Below are 19,995 nucleotides of genomic sequence, written 5' to 3' on the forward strand. Positions count from 1 at the left end.
ATAGAAAAAACGGGATTTAGGTCTCTGTCCTACAAGGTATTGAACATTTCTTAGAGGTGCTCTGCTCTCATAACTCCTGCTGATTTCACTAAAAGCAGAAAGTGTTCAGCAACTTGGGGAAATGAATCCATAAAACAGTAGTTCTTAACCTTTTTGGACTTGAGGTACCCCTCCAGAACTTCTGTGTATTGCGCAGCACCTTGTTTCAAAAAATTATTTATTCATTATAGTGCTTACTGATTTGAAGAGACACCAGGAAGGAGGTCTCCTCTCTTCCCTGCTGAACCCTTCAAAAGTGGTCACAGCAGTCCAGGGTGCCATGGCACCCTCTCCCCGGCTAAGAATCACTGCTCTAGGTGACAGTTTAGGGGACAGACCAGGTCAGCAGTAAGCAAAATATTTTGCTTTGATGGCCAAATGGTAAAAATTGAATTAGATATACAATTCATATTCATTTGTCAGTGAACAAGTGTCCCCATGACAAAATTATATTTGTCATCACCCTTGTAGAGAGTCTGACCAGAAACCTGAAGAAGAATGTATAGTAAAAAAAGCACCCTTTTCCCTTTCCACTGGTTCTTCAATATCAAAACTAAGGTTCATTGGCAAAATAAAAGTGGAGAGGCTTGTATTTTTGCTATTGAACACTCTATTTATTCTGTGGGCAAAAAATTTGACCGCTACTAGCAATGCACCTTTCATTATCACTAATTTCACGTATTGGAAAAAACCCTAATACTTACCAAAAAAAGCACTTGTCTAAATCAGAATAAGCATACAGACTTTTTTTTTATTTTTTATTTTATTTTTTTTGATTGGAACAGTTTAGTAGTTACAGAAGAGACACCTGAAAATCTTGGGTGAGATTTTCAAAGTTTGCATTCACTTCAATGACCAGCATTCGTTCAACACTAATCATGCTTTTGAATATTCCACCATACATTTTTAAATTCGACAATGCTAATCTGCATTCCAGAGACACAATTTTAACATACTTCTTGGGTAATGTAACACTGATGTTGCAGAATGTTGCAGTGATGGTCCAGAAAGAATGTCTTGCATTCGAAAGCTAGTCTAACTTATCCCAACTACATTGTAGGTCCAATAAAAGATATGACCCTAAGAAATCCCTTCCTCTATCATTAGCATTGTGATTTTTTTGTCTTTTTTTCTTTTCCTGTGATTTTACATGTTTTAACATCTAGAATTAAATGACAACGTGAGAATAACAGCTTCCTTTCCCCATGCCTCCCAAACCTTCCCCCCCCTCACTAAGCCATATTGTAATTCTCATGGTTATTAAAAAAAAAAAGAAAAAAAAAGGTTCAAAGCATGAAAAAGCCCAGGAAAATAAAAACAACAACTATACAAAATTAATTACTATACTTTTTATAGGCCTCTACATTTTTAGGTCTAATAATTTTGAATTCTAATCTCTAAAAATGGAACAGTAAGCTATAATTACATCTGCAAAGTTGACGGAGGTACAGAAAATAAAGACGTAAAAAATGAAGCAAGCCTCAAGGTGCATGCCATGCAGGGAGGAATCAGCTGCAGCATTTGGGTTGCATTTTGCACTTTTGCTCACACAACAGACCCTTCCAAACATCAATACGGAGCAGAGAAAACCTTATACATTTTTAAACAATTTTTTAAATAAATATTTCAGGACATACTTATTAATGCATACTCTGTCAGAAAATACTTCAGATTTCAAAACCTTCAAGTTAACTGCTGACTTTTGAAGACTAGAGGTTTTAGAAAGGGTAAGCTCTGACATTTATTTTATATAATGTTACATGTCTTGTGGGTAATAGTCACTGGAATATTCCCCCCACTCTACTTGTCAAACATTAATGTAAAATCAATAATGAGTCATGTTCCCAACATTTTTCACACACCTGTATTAAATCCGGAAGGGATTTGTTCCACTCTGTGTAGTTTTCTACTGGGATGTCTGAATAGAATCCCTGCAGCCATTCTGCACTAAGCGGACTCACTACAGAAGGGTCGATGGATTGTTCAATAAGCTAGTAGTATCTGTGGAATGAAAATGCAATGCGAGAGAAAGACGATTTCTGGTAACTTTGCTGCTCTGTCAGCAAATCCTGAGAAACAGAAAGTATAAAGGTTGTTTTCCACAATATACCTGACATCCTAGTTTGAAATGACATAGCTAGAGTTATACTATGACAATCTGAGTGTTAAGACATGACAGAAATAAACCCATAAGAACAGCTACTCTGCCAAACACAGTTAAGATCATACTAAAGCTCTGACTTGATATTCCCTTGATTAATTTTTGCCAGAATGAATGTGGCTTCCTTTCATGCTTATTATAAATTAAGCATAGTTTTCACTTTACAGACAATTTAGGTCTCTAACTACAGGTTTTCTTATGCTGAGACACTGCCAAAACCTTTCAACTTAATCAATTGTCATGATTATAGGAGAAAGTTAGCTAACTGTAATTATTGTTCTCTGCAGAAAAACACATTGATCACACGCTCCTGTCTCCATGCTCCTGCAACAAAACTTAAACAGGAACCTTCCAGTCTCAACCTTCTGAAGCTTCTGGTCCCAGAAGGGGCATGCTTTGCTAGCCTTCACTACACAAGGTATGCCTCCCCTAAAGTCATCATTTCCTTCCAAAGCAAAATGTGAAATTATTTCCATGTGGATTCAAAAGGGAATTGAAAGATAAAGATTAAAAGATTACAGAACCATCCACTCTCCTCAGGGAATTATTACCAATGTCATCCTCACTTAAAAATACCCTAACTAAACCAATTCCTAAGCAAGGAACCATAGACGCTCTGGGAAGGAGTATTAAAACATATATATATATATATATATATATATATATATATATATATATATATATATAAAGCCTTGCAATAAGCAATAAAATACACTGGACACTGCTCTTTTTCCCCATTTAGCAAAATTTGGAATTGGTACTTGTAAACCATTCTCACAACAAGCAACAAAGATGAATTGAGAAGTCAATTAATTTTTTTTTTTTTTAAAGAAAAGGTGAAAATTTATGTAGCCCTAACCCAGAAAGACATTTTTTGTTGCACTGAACTTTGATTTCTATGTAGATAAATATCATGGCTTTAATGACTTTCCAAATTAGGTTCTTCAAATTTCTATTTTTAGAAATAGAGCTAAAAGATTTAGAACCATTTGAGGCTGTCAGTTCTGTGCCTTGAGAGAGTGCTTGGAAAACTCCCCACTTCATTCCCATGCTACAGAGGGGAAGAAGCAGTTTGTAGCCATTGGCTCGGAGGGCTGTCATGTCCTTGTACTTCAGTGCTAGTATATTAGTGAGCACTGTATCACCCATCAACCTTTTCTCTTACCTTACCATAGGCAGACCAAAGTATCTTTTTTCTCATGGGATAACATGCCATTCCATTTTTGGGATTTAGGGGGGCAGAGAGAGGGGATAACTGTGGTGTATATCCATGTGTTTGGTCTCTTCTGTGGACCCACCCTGCCAGCAGATCTTGAAACCTTATATGGAGATGCTAACTGAGCCTCCTGGTTGGAGTCTGAAACTAAGCAATTCTAAAAGAGGATTGGGACACAGCTAGAGGTGGAGTCTATACTGTTAATGCAAGCAGGAACCCAGGAAAGCTATGAGCTCTTAACCTCTACATTGTATGCTGACTGTGGTTTGGAGCCTGGTGTGAACTGCACTATCCCATTTCTTTAAATGTTGTCTGTTTGGGGTAATTGATAGCAGCCAATGGGCTAAATGGTGCTCACACTACTTAATGCAAAGTAATTTCAGTTAAAAACAAAATCTTTGTTTTCTGAAAGAGACAGGGACTAGGTGCAGACATTACACTTAATGCACATTAACTGCACAGAAAGCACTTTAAAGCCACAACAGACCAGATGTTCACAACACTTCAAGCACTTTAAAAATGGTGGATCCTGCTCTAAATTAACCCTTGATGGATATGACATTAAAGTGGTTTAGGTTAGAGCACTTTGTTTAACATCTGTACCACATCCAATGCACTTCAATGTAGGTCATATTCTGGCATCATCCCAGGGGCCCCTCACCGGACAACTTGCTAGCCTCATCCAGTGTTCATCTGCTCCGGTGAGCACTGACCCAGCCCTGCCCTCAGGCTGTCACAGAGGAGACAGAAAAGGCTGTTTTCTCCCTGCACAGGTGGGCAAGGGGGTAGGGAAATTGAGCCTCTCTGCCACATTGACCTCCCCCCCACCCCAATTTTGTGGGCTTGGGTCTTGGTGGGAGACAAGCTGGGTCTGTGTGGAAGAGAGACTCCATTCCAACCCCCCCACCCCTGCCCCGCAGCCCCAGTTCCTAGCACAGCAAAAAGCCTGGGCAGGCAGCCTCGTGCTGCAGCTGCTGGCTGCCACTGTCAGGAAGCTCAGGGTGTGTGTGGGGGGGTAGGAGCCCCCCACCATGAGGACCCCCCACAGCTTGCTGGCAGGGGTCTCAAGGGGGAGAAGGCTGGGCTGGGTCCATATGTCAGGGGGGCTCCCTACCCCCCAGGGCCTCGACAGCTGCAGGCAGGAGCTGCAGTACAGGATTGCCATCCTGTCTTTTTCCTTAGGCAGGGAACTGGGGTGGGGGGGAAAAGGAGTTCCCCTGCCATGAGCGGCCCCCACACAGCTTTCTGGCTGGGCTCTTGGGGTGGGGAGGGGGCTGTCTGTGCAGCAGTCGGGCTCGCTGCCCCCACCCCAGCCACAGTTCCTGGTGCAGAAAAAGCCAGGCCCAGCAGCCCTGTGCTGCAGCTCCTGGCTGCAGCTGTTAAGAGGCTGGGGGGATGGGGTAAGGGAACCCCCTGCCATGCAGACTCCCTCCCCCAAGCCACCAGGCAGCAAGCTGTTTGGGGGTCCTAACAGAAGGAGGGCTGTGTTACCCCCCAGCCATTGCAGACAATTACCAGCAGAAAGAGGGGTACAACTGGGGAGGGATTTCTCTGGCAGGTTCCTGGGAAGTGTGCGGGAGCACCCCCCACCTGTTGGCCTTGGCCAGTGTAGGCAGGCACCAAGCCCACCCCAAACGGCAAATGTCTGTTCAATTCATTCCTGCTGTAGCTTAGAGCACTTTAAGTAAAGTGTAATACTTAAAGCACTTCTGCTAGGGGCTTTTTGAACATCTGTACTTAGCTAGAGAATCTTAAGCATCCATGGAAAGTAGATTAAACTTTACCAATGTAATCGCTACAAAGGAAATTTAATAGAACTCATATTATACACCATGGAAGAATGAAAGATTGAAGCATCTGTTTTAAGAGTCAAATCCAGTTGCAGGGAATTCAGGTATTTCAAAGGGGGTGATGTTTAGACCACTAAGCCATTCCCCCTCCAACAGTAAGTGGTGAGTAAATATGTTTTGCTCAAATGCCAGTAGTCTAGCAGATACCTCTAAACAATAACAAAAACAACAATGCACAGAGTATTCAAACAATTTAAAAATAATTAGCACTTGTATATCTTTGCATCTTCAGAAGTGATATATAAACATTAACTAATTAATCCTCCAACACCCCCAGGAGTTGGCAAATCATTACCACTTCCATTTTACAGAGAGGTAAATAATTTGCTCAAAGCTTCAAAGTGAGCTAGTAGAAGAGTTCATAATTTAACTTGCACATTCCTGGCTGCCAGTCCTATTCTCAGTCTCTTGTATTTTTCTAGGAGAATAATGAGATCACTGGAGGAATGCTAGTTACACATAGTAAGACACTGAAGAAAACTGCTTTCCTGTAAACATTTATGGGAACAACACTAAACATTTTTTTAAAAAGTTAAAACCTACAACACACTAAACTTATTTTAAAAGTTTCTATCCAGAAATATATATTATCCCTTTAAAAACTCTGGGTAGGCAAATTTTAGAAGACGAAATATAATGTCTCAGGCCTGAGATCTGTTTTCAAAAGTAAAGCAATGTTTATTTTATCTCATCAAACAAATCTTGCAGGCCTTACTGCCACGTTATTGTTAACGTAACTTATATTATGTTTTTTGAATTACAGCTACTGCTCACTTAATGTCATAGTTATGTTCTTGAAAAATGTGACTTTAAGTGAAAAAATGTTAAGTGAATCCAATTACGTCACAGTACATACCTGCTAGCAGGCGGCAGCTAAACAACGTTATAACCAAACATTGTGCGACTTTAAATGACTATGTTCTCCAATAGATCAGCAACATAATAATGAAACAACAATAACAGGGACAATGTTAAGTGAGGAGTACCTGTACTAAAATTAAGACACACATATATTCAAAAGTATAACTTTAAAATACTATATTTTGGTGGGCAGGGGGAAAGATGTACATAGGCTTCAAGATTCCCCAAGTCCTGAAGGGAGTATGACAAATTCACAGGTACCACCAAGTCTTAAACTTTGCATGCTAATCTTAGTCAACTTGAAGATGTTTTAAAAATGCATGCAACCACACTGTTCTCTTTTGGCTATACATCTGAGAAGGCTCAAACATTTAAATTATTCTATCAAATGTCAACTGTTACACACCCAAAACTGGTTTGAAATCTGCCCAGATAGATCTATAGAATATAAAGATGTTTGGTGTTTGGGATTTTTTGCACCTCTTGGACAAACACATGTCCCATTTTCTTCCACAGGTCTTATGAACATTGCAGACATGATGGCAGAATTGGGTCTTACAAACTGTATTAGGCTATGTCAGAATGAAATAATATTTGAGGGCATTTATAAATGTGCTCCAGGAGTGGCTCTAATTAAAGTGCCTGGAGAGTCTCATGTATCAGTGTCCCACACTGCAAAATGGTGGCAGGAGCACTTTATCTCAAGCTTGTCAAACGAGCTTTAGATAAAGTACCCCTCCTACCATTTTGAAGCACGGGGACACTGATACATGAAACGCGGGAGGCTCTTGGAGCACAGTAACCACCATGGACCAGCAGACTCGATTAATTGAGTCTGCTCTGATGCACTGGAATTACAGCACATTGGAGCAGCCTCCCTGCTCATGTATAGGCACTCTGAGGTCATTGGACATGGATACCAAACACATTTGTGTGTCAGCAATGGCAAAAGCAATAAAAAGTGACAGCCTTAGTAGATCAGCAGCAACCTAAGACCTCTCCAGACCATTTGATATAGCTAGAAAATCCATGACCGAATTTTAAGGAACAAAGGACAATTTCTCTTGAACTGATGCAAATCTGAAGTAACCAATCACATTTAACAGGCATTACTCTGAACTTCCGTAAGTGTAACCAGCTGTAGTTTTTGGCCCCAAATCTGTATCAGAGCAAATAATTCCATTGACTTGAATGGAAGTGCTGCTCATTCACTGCTGAACTAACTTTTACTCAGTAGTTTGACAGACATTTTTGCATGACTCCCAGTATTGGAAACTGGTAAATCACAAAGGATATGTGATATGAGTATGAATGAATATACATTTAGATACTTGCTTTTATCTTGAGAACTGAAGAGGTTAAATAAAATTTGACTCCTCAACAGAACATAGTAGCTGTATGCTTAGTTTGAAGGATTTTTTTTCAGCAACAGACATAATAATAATACAAATTTAAGAATAAATACCAACATGATAAAGCCTTTAACAAATTCATTCAAAAAGGATTATAATGATTGCCCTTTTCCAACGATTTACAGAAAGGATTTTATATCAGGTAATTCCTTCTGGTTGAAGATTGCTTCCAAAATTATCTTTAAAAAGCCAACAGAATATATATATATATATTCTGTTGGCTTTTAAAATATAATATAGATATATATATCTATATAAATTCCAGTGCAGAAACTAAAAGACAGCTATGTTGAGAACCTACCAAAGGACTGACACCAACATTTTTAAATGTAGATGTCTAAAATAGGGCACCTAAATCCATACTTAGGTACAATGAGAGTGTTCTAATGTGGACCCTTACTGACTTCATTTTGTTTGTCTCCACTGACATCAGAGGGGCATTTCAAAAGCACAGTGGATCTACACTTCTACAGTTCAGGAAGGGCTTTCAGCACTCGCTTGATTTTCAGAGGTGCTGAGCATATGCAAAAGTGAGGCTTAAATGATAACTTAAGTCTTCAAATATAAGCACCCATACCTGAAAATGCTGAAATGTGATTTCAGGACGTACTTGTATACCCAAAGATGCGCACACATTTTGGAATAAGCATCAGGTTACAAACCAAAAGATTTTTAACTGGTTATTTAACTCTCATTCCTCTTTTGGCAAATTAGGCAGGTAATTTGTTGTGCTTGCTGAATAAATATAAAATTTGTAATCCAGCAGTGTATGAGATTCTCTAGAAACTGAAGATTTTACTATTTGACTTATGAGTTCTGTACTGCAAAATGTTTTTGTTTGTCTGATTTCCAGACAAACAGGCTTTTGATATTTTTTCATTACATCCAAAACCATTGTCCTTCCAAGAATTGTGGTTTATATTTACATTAACATACACAAGAAAAAGATTATTCCCTTCTATTTGGCACTGGTGGGACCACATCTGGAATACTCTGTCCACAGTTTTGGGCCTCCCACTACAGAAAGGATGGGGACAAATTGGAGAGAGTCCAGCAGAGGGCAACAAAAATGGTTAGGGGGTTTGAGCACATGACTTATGAGGAGAGGCTGTGGGAACTTTCTTCAGAAAACTAGTGAAAGTTTCCAGATCACAGGCCCTGGTTCTTATGGGAGACTTCAAATCACCCTGACATCTGCTGGGAGGGCAATACAAATCAGTGCACAGGCAATCTAGGAAATTTCTGGAAAGTGTTGGAGTCAACTTTCCTGGCGCAAGTGTTGGAGAGACCAACTAGGGGCTGTACTCTTTTTGACCTACTGCTCACAAACAGGGAAGATTTGGTAGGCGGATGTAGAGGTGGATGGCAAGTTGGGCAGCAGTGACCACGAGATGATTGAGTTCAGGATCCTGACAAAAGGAAGAAAGAAGAGCAGCAGAGTATAGACCCTAGACTTCAGAAAACCAGACTTTGACTCCCTCAAGGAACTGATGGGCAGGATTCTCTGGAAGGCCAGTCTAAGGTAGAAAGGAGTCCAGGAGAGCAGGTTGTATTTTAAAGAAACCTTACTGAGGGCATGGGAACAAACCATCCCGATGTGCAGGAAGAAAAGCAATTGTGGCAAGTGACCAGCTCGGTTTAGCAAAGAACTCTTCAGTGAGCTTAAAAACAAGAAGGAAACTTATAAGAAGTGGAAGCTTGGACAAAACTTGGGAGGAGTATAAGAATATGGCTTGTGCATGCAGGGATGAAGTCAGGAAGGCCAAAGCACAATTGGAGTTGCACCTAGCAAGGGATGTGAAGGGTAACAAGATGGATTTCTACAAATATGTTAGCAACAAGAGGAAGATCAGGAAAAATGTGGCTCCCTTACTGAATGGGAGAAGCAACCTAGTGACAGATGAGGAAAAGGCTTAAGTATTTAATGATTGTTTTATCTCTGTCTTCACAGGCAAGGTCAGTTCCCAAACTACTGCACCAAGCAGCACAGTTTGGTGAGAAGGTGAGCAGTCTTCAGTGGTAGAAGAACAGGTTAGGGATTATTTAGAAAAGCTGGACATGTACAAGTCCATGGGGTCAGATGCAATGCATCTGAGGGTGCTGAGGGTCTGATGTGACTACAGACCCACTGGCTATTATCTTTGAAAATGCATTCAGGGGTTTCGGTTGTAGCCATGTTGGTCTAAGGATATAGGCAGACAAGGTTCCTTGGGTGAATGTGATATCTTTTATCAGACCAACCTAAATGGTTGGAGAATAGTTATTAAGCAAGCTTTCGGGTTCAAAAACCCTTCGTCAGGGTAAGGAAGCTGCAGCAGTTGGTGTGTGCGCACACTGCACTGGTGAAGCCAGATCTAGAGTACAGTGTCCAGTTTTGAGTTCCCACTAAAGAAAGGATGTGGACAAGTAGGAAAGAGTACAGCAAAGAACAGCAAAAATGGTTTGGGGGCTGGAGCACATGACTTATGAGGAGAAGGCTTATTTAGTTTGAAGAGAAGACTGAGAGGGGATTTGATAACGGCCATTAACTACCTGAAGTGGGGTCCCAAAGAGGATGGAGCTGAACTGTTCTTAGTGGTGACATATGACAGAACAACAAGCAATAGTCTCAAGTTGCAGCAAGGGAGGTTCAGGTTGGATATTAGGAAAAACTCTCACTGGGAGGGTGGTAAAGCACTGGAACAAGTTACCTAGAGAAGATCCTTGGAGGTTTTTAAGGTCTGGCTTGGCAAAGTCCTAGATGGAATGATCTAGTTGGGGATGGTCTTGCTTTGAGCAGGGGGTTGGACTTGATGACCTCCTGAGGTCCATTCCAACCTAACTTTCTATGATCCTATGAACTGGACTTACTTAGTCTGGAAAGGAGAAGACAGAGGAGGTATTTCATTGTAGCCTTCAACTACCTGAAGAGTGGTTCCCAAAGAGGATGGAGCTAGACTGTTCTCAGTGGTAGCAGATAACAGAACAAAGAGTAATTGTCTCAAGTTGCAGAAGGGGAAGTTTAGATTAAAAAGAATGCAATTAGAATACAAAGGAACCTCCTTTCACTGGTATTATAATGACAAAGAGCTCTGTCTCTGGTCTATGGTACAGGAATACTGACTTGGGACAATGCTCCTATAGGGGATCTGCTTATTTTGTCTTACTCCCTATTTCATCAATTGCCACAGAAGTGCTGAGGGCTTGTATTGACAGTGGGAGTTGGGAGAAGGAGGTAATTTCCTATTTGATGGGCCTAATTACTTCCCCCTGCTGAAATCTCATGAACGAGTAGTCAACTGTGAAGAATTTCTCTGGGCAAGACAACTTTACATTTTTTCCTGACTTGACTGTAAGGTGTATTGGCTAATATTATAACTGTATGGATGGTACTGGATGCTGTAACAGCTAGCCTGGTACAATGATCTTAGATTCGAGTTTTTGGTTTTTTTTAAATCACAAGTCTACCCTGTCCCAAATGATAACATTTTAAGTAGATTCCATAAAGGCTGAGAGTTTGTTATGGAGTGGTATGATCTTCTCAGAAATAATTTTTTCTTCTCCCTGTCCTAACCAGGAAGGAGTACAGGGAAAAAGAAAAGAAAGGTGATGAGGAACTGAAAGGTTTAAATTAGCAGCAAACAATGAAAGAGCTAAATATGCATTGTTTAGCTAAGCAACGACAGAGGGAACATAATAGTCTGTAAATAATTGAAGAGATTCAGCACTTAAAGAAAGTAACAAATTTATTGGAAGTGGTACAATGTGATATGACTAGTAGTAAAGGGATGACATTAAGAAAAGGAATATTAAGACTGGATATTAGGAAACACTGTTAGGTCAATGAGATCTATTAAGCTATGAAAGTCTTCCAGTGACATGGTTACAGTTCCATCTCTAGGGACATTTAAAGCTAAATGATAGAAAAAAACATTAGTAAGAACAATTCCATATTTGACAGGGGAAATGGAATAGACCACCTAATACATTTGTTTCTAATGTCAATAATTCTGTAATAAGTACTTGTGAAAAGCTGACTCTAGCCTAAAATAGCTGCCTCAACAGAATCACAGCCTGACTGATTACCATTCAGAGAGTACAGTATATGCCTCCTGCACAAAAGGAAAGATGAAGGATGGGCTAGATTAGTCCTAGTTGCTTAACAGACTTCTTCTCTAGCCACATACAGATGTTCCATTTCTCCTAGTAGAATGGCCAGTCTTCTGATGGAAACTATGAGTACAGAACCTCCAGTTTTATCTCCCAGAACAAAAATGGCCATTCCAAGAGAAATATAATCCAATGTCAACCAGGTAGGAGTTGCTCCCAGGAGAGTTTCTCGCAGGAGAAAGAACATCTGCACACTTTCTCATAGCTTAACTGTTCCTGAGGACCAGGAGGAGTGGAGCTGCAGAGAAAGGGCCCTGTGTCTTCCAAAGAGTAGGATTACCCTGCTCTAGAGAAGACACCAGCTGCTCCCCTCTGGCTCCTCAGACACTGGAGTCCATACTGAGTAGCAGGCAGGGGGCTTTGCCATCTCAGCACCTGGGCACCAGAAGCAGAGTTCAGGGAGCAGCCCCACCCCCTGCTTCCTTACTCTGGAGTCCCCAGAGTGAAAAACAGGCAGGAAGTTTTGCTATGCTGCTCTGTCTGCTTGGCTCCCAGAAACTGGGAGCCAACTGGAGGAAGCAGTGCCATAAGCCCTCTGCCTGCTTCTTTTACCAGAGTCCCCAGCATGAGAAATGAACAGGGGGCTTCTTCCTGCTGTACCAGTCCCCCTGGGAATGGGAGGACTGACGCTGCCCATGCCAGTATCACCCAGTATTAATATCCAGACCAGCATCACCCAGGTCTTGGGAAGGTACAAGGAGTAAGGGAGAGGGGGCAATTACAGACAGTGTCTGCACTTCTCCCTCTCCCAGAATTATTTCTAGTTGTGTACATTTTCCATTACTAGAAAAGAACATTTGTACATGGGCTCTCTTACCAGACCCCTCCACACATAGCCCACTCTCATTCAATAACCACAACTTCATATGGGAGCTACATCCCACGTGAATAATGCAATTTGTTGAGCACTAGAAAGAGACTTGCACCGATTCAGAGACAGAAATTCCACAGAATCAGGACCAAAGCTTTGCAACCCCTTCCTAGCTTAAACAAGGAAGACAACTAGCCTTGTTGCATTTAGAGTCAAATACTAAACTCATTTTCCCTCATCTCCAATAGCACCTACAATAATTACTGTAGTCAACACTACAACACTACAATGTTTCACATGTTTTAACACAATCCCTGCCGGAATGAGTAAGAGTTTGCCTTGTTGCACTTTATACTGTGAACCACACAAATGCTGATTGGTGTTAGTGCTAGCTCAAGTCGCACTTCAGGCCAGCAGGGGCCTGGAGGAATAAAAAAGGTAAGAATTCCCCTGCTTCCCCTGCTCCCGCCCCCTCCCCCCCCCATGCAGGGCTTTCCCAGTTCTTCCCCACCCGTGGGGCAATCGTCTGCCCCTTGGGGCTCCCCCCTACCACTGTCTATTTGTAGCTGCCCAGCTATCTGTCCCATGGGAGCAGGCAGGGAAGGGTTAATTTATTTGTCCAGCCACCACTGCCATGCTGCTGCTTTCTTGGGGCTGAGCCCACCCAGAGAGCAGCAGCAGTGGTGGGAACCGGGTAAGCAAGTTAACCATTCCCTGCCTGATTCCCTGGGACAGACAGTGCAGGCAGCCACAAGTAAACAGGGGAAGGGGTACAGTGAGCAGGGATCTGGGGTGCTGGGGAGGGTGGGGGGGGGGCAGTGGGCCTGATCGAAGCCAGCAGGGGAGAAGGGGGTGGTGTTTAAACTAAGGTGTGGCCACTCTAGTGTAACACAAACTGGATAGCATGGATCAGAGAGAATACTGCCCTGGAAGTGGCATAACTTTGAGCTGTATAACTAGTGCTTAAAGCCCATTTCAGGTGTTAATGTGTAAGTGTTAAGAGCTCCAGGAGCTGCCCAAAATTACCATGTAACAAGTCCCTAAGGCTTGGCAGAAATAACAGATAAAGGTCTATCCAGCAAGATGTACCCAGGCACTGTTGTGATGGGTACTGATGTAGAAAGAAATCTAGGGAAGCAGAGAGACACACTGACACCTTCAGTGAAGCGATGGGTACTTCTATCAACCTCCCCATTTTTAAGCAAATTATTGCCACTGTCCTGGAGCTTTAGAAAGTGACTCTAACAGAGTCATTACATTGGGATAAAAACTGCAAGTGTCTAGATGACTTAAGTCCAACAACTCATTGCCAAAGTGAAACTATTTAATCAAGCTTAGAAGCCGAGTCTCACTGGAAGTCACTGGAAAGTAAATAGCTTTAAGTATTTTCTTAAGGACAGCCTCACTTTCATACAGACATTTCTGAGAGAGGATGGGCTCCATCAAAACAAAAATACTCCTTGTGGGGACAGGATTCAAGGAAACACTGGCAGTATTAAAAAAGGAATTTATTTTAAAGCAGGAAAATCATATGATCTTGATTTAAGATACTATAATATCTGCACTATTACTGCACACTCAGTATTCATGAGTACTCTACAATCATACCTGTGTATATGTAAACACAGTGCGCTATAGCAATTGATGTGTTATTTAGTAACTAATGATGTTTATAGTCTTTGAAGATTTTCAACAGCTACAAGTACAATATTTCAAAAATTGCACGTCAAATTTACCATGCCTCTGGGAGGACAAATCAGTACCTGTTATATCTGTAAATCTGGAAGAAGAACAACAGCTAAATGTATTATAATCAGGAGAAGGAACGCAGAGCACGTCAAAGGGAAAACTTAAAACTAATATAGTAAGCAGTAACCATTATTCTTTTCTCAAAAAAAAGTTAAAGTTGCTGAAAAATGCATACAATGAAACTGTACTTAATCAAGCAAAGTTCCCCCCACCCCAGAAAGAGATAAACTGACTGATATTAATAGCTATATCTATAAAATGGAGGTATTAACAGACCCCATAGTTAAAATTGTGATGATGAACTAAAGTTTTACACTTTAGTGAATAAACTCGAATGTCTCCGAAGTCAGTACAATAAGTCTTTAGAGGATAATAGGATTCTCTTTTTTACCCATGCCTAGTGACTTCCACATGAAAGATCTCCTGAAAAATTCCATTAAAATATCTTGAAGCACCAAGCATTGGGGCTGAGAAAGCAAAACATGCTAATGTAGAAACAATGTTGGCAAGGATGAAAAGGAATAACACAAAAGGAATAACAGATAAGTTATATTCTTTCTTTTCCATCCAGCCTTGTATACAGAGTGCATCTATGTGAGATACCTTCAAAAATATGTTGCATCTATATTTCTTTGTAAATGTCATATTCTATAAAATATATTCTAATAGTGCTGATATTGCATGTATTTTCACTAAAGAAAAAGCCAATATTCTTCCACTGAGGTCAGTGCATTCAACAAAGGGACACAAAACAGTACGGGAAAATCATCTTTAAAGTGCCCCTTATTTCCCTTTTCTTCTAAAATTACAAATACTATACGCATTAAGAGTCTGCAGCCAGCTTTAGTAAACTGCTACTTGCATGACAGCCAGCAGATAAAAGTGACAAGTGAGACTTCTCATTCATTGCTGCTGGCAACCCACTACCTTTCAGATCCCTTTCTGTAGAAGCAGTTTGGATGGGGGAAAATAAGGTAAAAGGCTATTTTTAAAAGCCCATATTTTAAAATCAGCATCCAGCAGCTGAGTCTGAGCTCTTGTTAGCTGCCTCTCATCTTCCACTTCTGTTTCCATAGAAACCATAGCAGTAGCATTCCCAATCCCACCAGGACTTTCCTAGCATCTGCAAATTCGGTCATTTCCACATTGGGCCTGGTCAGTATCCTGGGGAACACAACAGCATTGCCCAAGCGTGCAAGCCTTGTCTGTTGGTTTTGCAACACAAAAGGAGGTTCTGCATTTAGGAATCCTTGCTTTTCCTACTCTATAAGCAGGGTAGGGCAGGATGGTGGTTGAAACCTAGAGTGCAGCCTCAGCCCTTGGCACAGCAGCTGCTCCCTCTTCTCCACTGCTCTCCCATTAGACTAAGCTTAGGGACAGACATTACACATAAACTGATTTAAGTGATCAGAAACTGTTTTAAACCTGTAACAAAACAGAAGTTCAGCGCATATAAACCAGTTTCAAAAAGGCTGAAATTTGTTTAAGATAAACCTGGTTGAATGTAGTATCAGACTTAACTTATTTAGGTCAAACCAGTTTATAAAACTTCTGTCCCAGACCCCTTCCTGGTTCAAGTTAAATCAGATTCCCCCAGAATACCAGTATGCTTTGCAGCCCTGGGCTGGACTGGGCTGTGCTTTCTGCTCCAAAGAGTAGGGATGGCTCCGTGGCTGGCTCACTGTGTCCCCCACCCAACAAACCCCGACTGGGGTCTGGGACCGGGAAAGGGGGTTAAACTCACCTTTGCTTGAGTACAGAGCTGTATTACCCTGCTGGCTTACTTAGTCCTGGCTGCGCCTGTGGACTACAAATCCCAGAGGCACCTGGAAGCAGGAAGAGGAAGTGATGAGCAATCCTCTACAGAGTCCTACTGTTGTGATTGTGGACTGCAAATCACAGAGACCTCAGGGGCAGCAGGAAGGAAGTGAGCACACAGCCCATGCTGGCTACATGCCAGAAAGCTGTGCTCAAGCACCCCCCAGGATTCTGGTTTGAACCATTGCAGGCATGTGGCTGCATTTCCTGAATTAAAGGTGAATGTCTGTTCATTTGCTTATCAGTTCAATCTTTGCAGCTTAGACTAACCTGCAAAGAATGAATCAATTCAGCCTCATGCTTTGAGACTGTCTGTACTTTACCAGAGTGAGGTGAATGATAGAAAGGGAAGGAGTAGGTTCTTTTTTGTCTCCAAAACATACAACACAATGGACATAGAATCAATCATAGGGAGGCATACTGACTTTGGTGGCCAGCATGGAGGAGGTAGCATTTTTTTTTTCAGTCAGGGCAACATATGAATGGATTAAAAAACAAACAACAACTCCCCTCTGCTCCCTGCTTTGAAAAAATATGATGGTCACTCATGGAGAAGAGACAGCCACCATTGCCCACTCAATTTGATTGGCTGGACATTCCCTAGTGCTTCCTAGTAGCATTTACAATAACATTATAAAATAGATTTCTAAAGCACTACTTACTGCAATATCTGGATGGCATGCATCAATTATCCTCACATTGAAGGATGTCCTTTAGCTTAAGGCGCCTTCTTACAGAGAACAGGTGCTACAGAATGATTTTCTAGGAGTTGTTTCTGTCAAGGGCGAAGTGGGGATATGTACATAGGTAGTCTGCTGCATAAAGTACCAACGGTAGCTTTTGTATTGCTTTTATAGTCGATTGCTACTGGAATATAATGAAAAAGTAGAGGCTTAAGATGACAAATACATGAGCCACTGTCACTGTATCACCAGAGAACAACTGCAACTGACTAGCCAAAGGTGAAAGAAGGTATTGCTCTGTCACTAGTTCCTCTGGGCAGTCTAGAGCAGTAATGGGAGTTCACATCCCTCTTACCATAAGGGAGCAGACATGTTTGATCAGGTAGGTAGTTCCTCAAAATAATTTTCTTTCCCAACTGACATTATTTCTGGCTTATGAACTAAGCCTGTGCCAGTTAATTCATAAAACAAGCCTTTCTTTTTCTAAAGCAGAGTGGGATGAGGAAAATTCCATTGTCCATCTTTGTGGAGACAAAGCAGTTGAATGCCAAGGAAGGTGGATCTGCCAGTTGACAGCAGTGGAGCTTAGAGGAATCTAGTAATGTTTTCAAATACAGATGCTATTGAATAAGAGGTTGCAAATCCTATCCTAATGTGAGATTCTGGGAAGAGAAAACTACCCACCACTAAAGGCACTGACAGAAGTGACATTTGCCACATGATCAACCCCCTGAAAGTACTCTGCAGCTGTGCTATGACACAGGTGCACAGCTGCAGAGTGCTTTAAAGGTGGCCAATTATGCGACAGATTAACCCTCATCAAATGAGGGATCAGATGAATGTGCTCCAAAGCTGAGCACCTTACGTAACTAGGGAGCTGCAGAGGGGGTGGATTGGAGCACCCCCACCTCAGAGCCCTAGAACTGGTGGGGAGTGGGGGGGGGGGGCAAGGCTATGGGAGAGAGGCTGCAGGCAGGCAGCCCCTCTGCTAGATCAGCTCCCAGGTCAAGCTCAATTCCCCTCCCCTTTCCCCAACCCAACAGCAAATGTATGTTGGGTGGCAAATGGGGTGGGGGAAGTCTCTCTAATTCACGGTGCTTTCTGTGAAGTGCCATGAGTTAGACTGGGAAGCTGCATGTCTGTCAGTGCCCTAAATGTCATAGCATCTGATGAAGCACGCTGTTGCCTATGAAAGTTTATGCCCCTCTATACCCATTAAACTTTAAGATGCCACTCTGCTCAGCCTTCTGAGTGACGTCAGAATAACACAGCTAACTCCCACTCCCCTCTAAATGTCTGGGATCTCCTTAAAAGGTATGAGTGGAGACATTCTAAAACCATTCCCTTCCACATGTTATGCCCCACCATCAGATTAGTAATAGCTAGCGAGCAATATGTGTGTAAAGCCAGAAACAACATAATTGCCATTTGGCAACTTCTCTGCATTAAAGCCTTAATCTCCACATGAGATGTGCTGTTCTGAAGACCCTGAAATGTCACAAGTCATGCTAAAAATCAATTCTTGTGGAACTACAGGTTGCAAAACAAACATGATTTATTAAAAAAAAAAGGAAGACATACACACACACATGCGTAAATGGATCTATACACAATGTATTTATTGCCAAGAAATTTTAAATGAAACATTTTACAATACAACAACTCAGCAGAGTTAACAACAGAGAATCAATAAAAGTTGCATTACATCCCTAAAATAAAGTAGGTTAAATTTTGACTGCCTCTTCATATTCAAAGTATTTCTAAGTATAAAGGGCATATGGGGACAAAAATTGTTTAAAGTGAATTCTATGCATGTGAATATTGATTATTTGAAAGCAAGAATATTAGTTTTCACCCTTACGTCCTATATACTAAATGGAGAGAATGGAAATTACATCGCAGAGAGACTATTATTTCCTGCATTGTTGGTATACATTTATTTACGCTGACAATTTTTGTCCAAAACACTTCTTTATAAAAAAATCCCTCCTCCCAGATTCTAGAATTATACAGTACTCTAAATCTAGATGGGAACAGCTTAGCCCAGCCCTGCATAATTTATTGTTCAACAACATTTTCAATAGCATAGCCTGTTATTCCATAGTGCTCAATATAATTTTTCTGTTTTTAGCTGAATGATAAACTTTGCCTGGATTCTCTTTCTAGCAGAACGGCCATATTCTGCCCTTCCAGTTTCAAACAAATCACAGCATTATTGGTAGGGCACGGCATGGTGCTAAGTTGACAGAAAATTGATCTTTTCATCTCCAGTGCACCAATCCTGAAGCTGACAGCATGAAAATGTACTGCTGTGCCCATATGGAGTAAGTCACCAGCTAAGAATGAAAGTTGTCACAATTCAATGCCTGTTTATAAATTATCATACTCTGTTAAATTAAGATACTCTGCTGGGAAGTTTTGTTCCTAGCAGCAAAAGTGTCTGCATCATAATTGGCATGAGTGACACAATTTTTGGAAGCCTTAAGGTCAACCAATATGGAGTTTAAATTATCCTGTCATTTCAGTTGGGGCTCCTCTGAGCCAGATTTGGGACACACCACTGAGGAGAGACAAGAAAACTCTGACTTGCTGCTGTTTGCATCAAGTCTACTCTGTGAACAGATAGCTTTGACATGCCACACTTCACAAGTCCCAGCTGCAGAATGGTGAAGCTATTTGGATACCAGTGTAAAATTTGGTTCAAAACCTTAATCTACTATAGATTTGCTATGTGATGCTGGGCAAGTCATTTAGTGTATCTGGGCCTCAGTTTTCCATTTGTAAAATGGGAATAGATAGCACTTCCTATTTCACAGGGATGACAGTAGGACAAAAGGTTTAAATATTGTGGGGCATTTGGGTACTGCGAAGATGGGGCCATGTAATTTTTGCACATAGATTCTCTCACTTACATACAGTATTAGGGAAGAAGGGATCATGCTTTGCTCTCAGAATGGTGTAGTTTTTAAGAAGTAAAATTTAAGGATTTAAAATGCCAAAAGGCAAGAATAAAACTGAGAAAACTGATTTTTTTAGATTCGAGTCTATGGCATCAGCATTGAACATGCTGCTGCCATTTTCTGATGCTTTAGGCTCAGAGGAAGATGACAACTGCTGCTGAAAATAAAGATTGGCTTGATTTTGGAACCAAGATCAGCTCATAAGATAAGAGAGCAAAAGAAGATGAAGGAAATACCTTGATCAGCTAAAGAAAGAAAACACAAAATGTAAAGAGATACTGGAAAA

General features: G+C 41.2%; 1 long non-coding RNA gene across 1 annotated transcript in view; it reads right to left on the reverse strand.

Moving 5' to 3' along the window:
* The window catches only part of LOC109281533 (uncharacterized), an 81,221-nt gene that overhangs the window by 25,512 nt on the left and 35,714 nt on the right, over positions 1-19,995 (reverse strand). Inside the window, exon 4 of the long non-coding RNA XR_002088205.2 lies at positions 1,902-2,040. This is a non-coding gene — a long non-coding RNA (uncharacterized LOC109281533). The remainder of the gene's footprint in view (positions 1-1,901; positions 2,041-19,995) is intronic.

The sequence above is a fragment of the Alligator mississippiensis genome, chromosome 4, assembly GCF_030867095.1.
Source record: "Alligator mississippiensis isolate rAllMis1 chromosome 4, rAllMis1, whole genome shotgun sequence".
In the NCBI taxonomy this organism is placed as follows: Eukaryota; Metazoa; Chordata; order Crocodylia; family Alligatoridae; genus Alligator; species Alligator mississippiensis.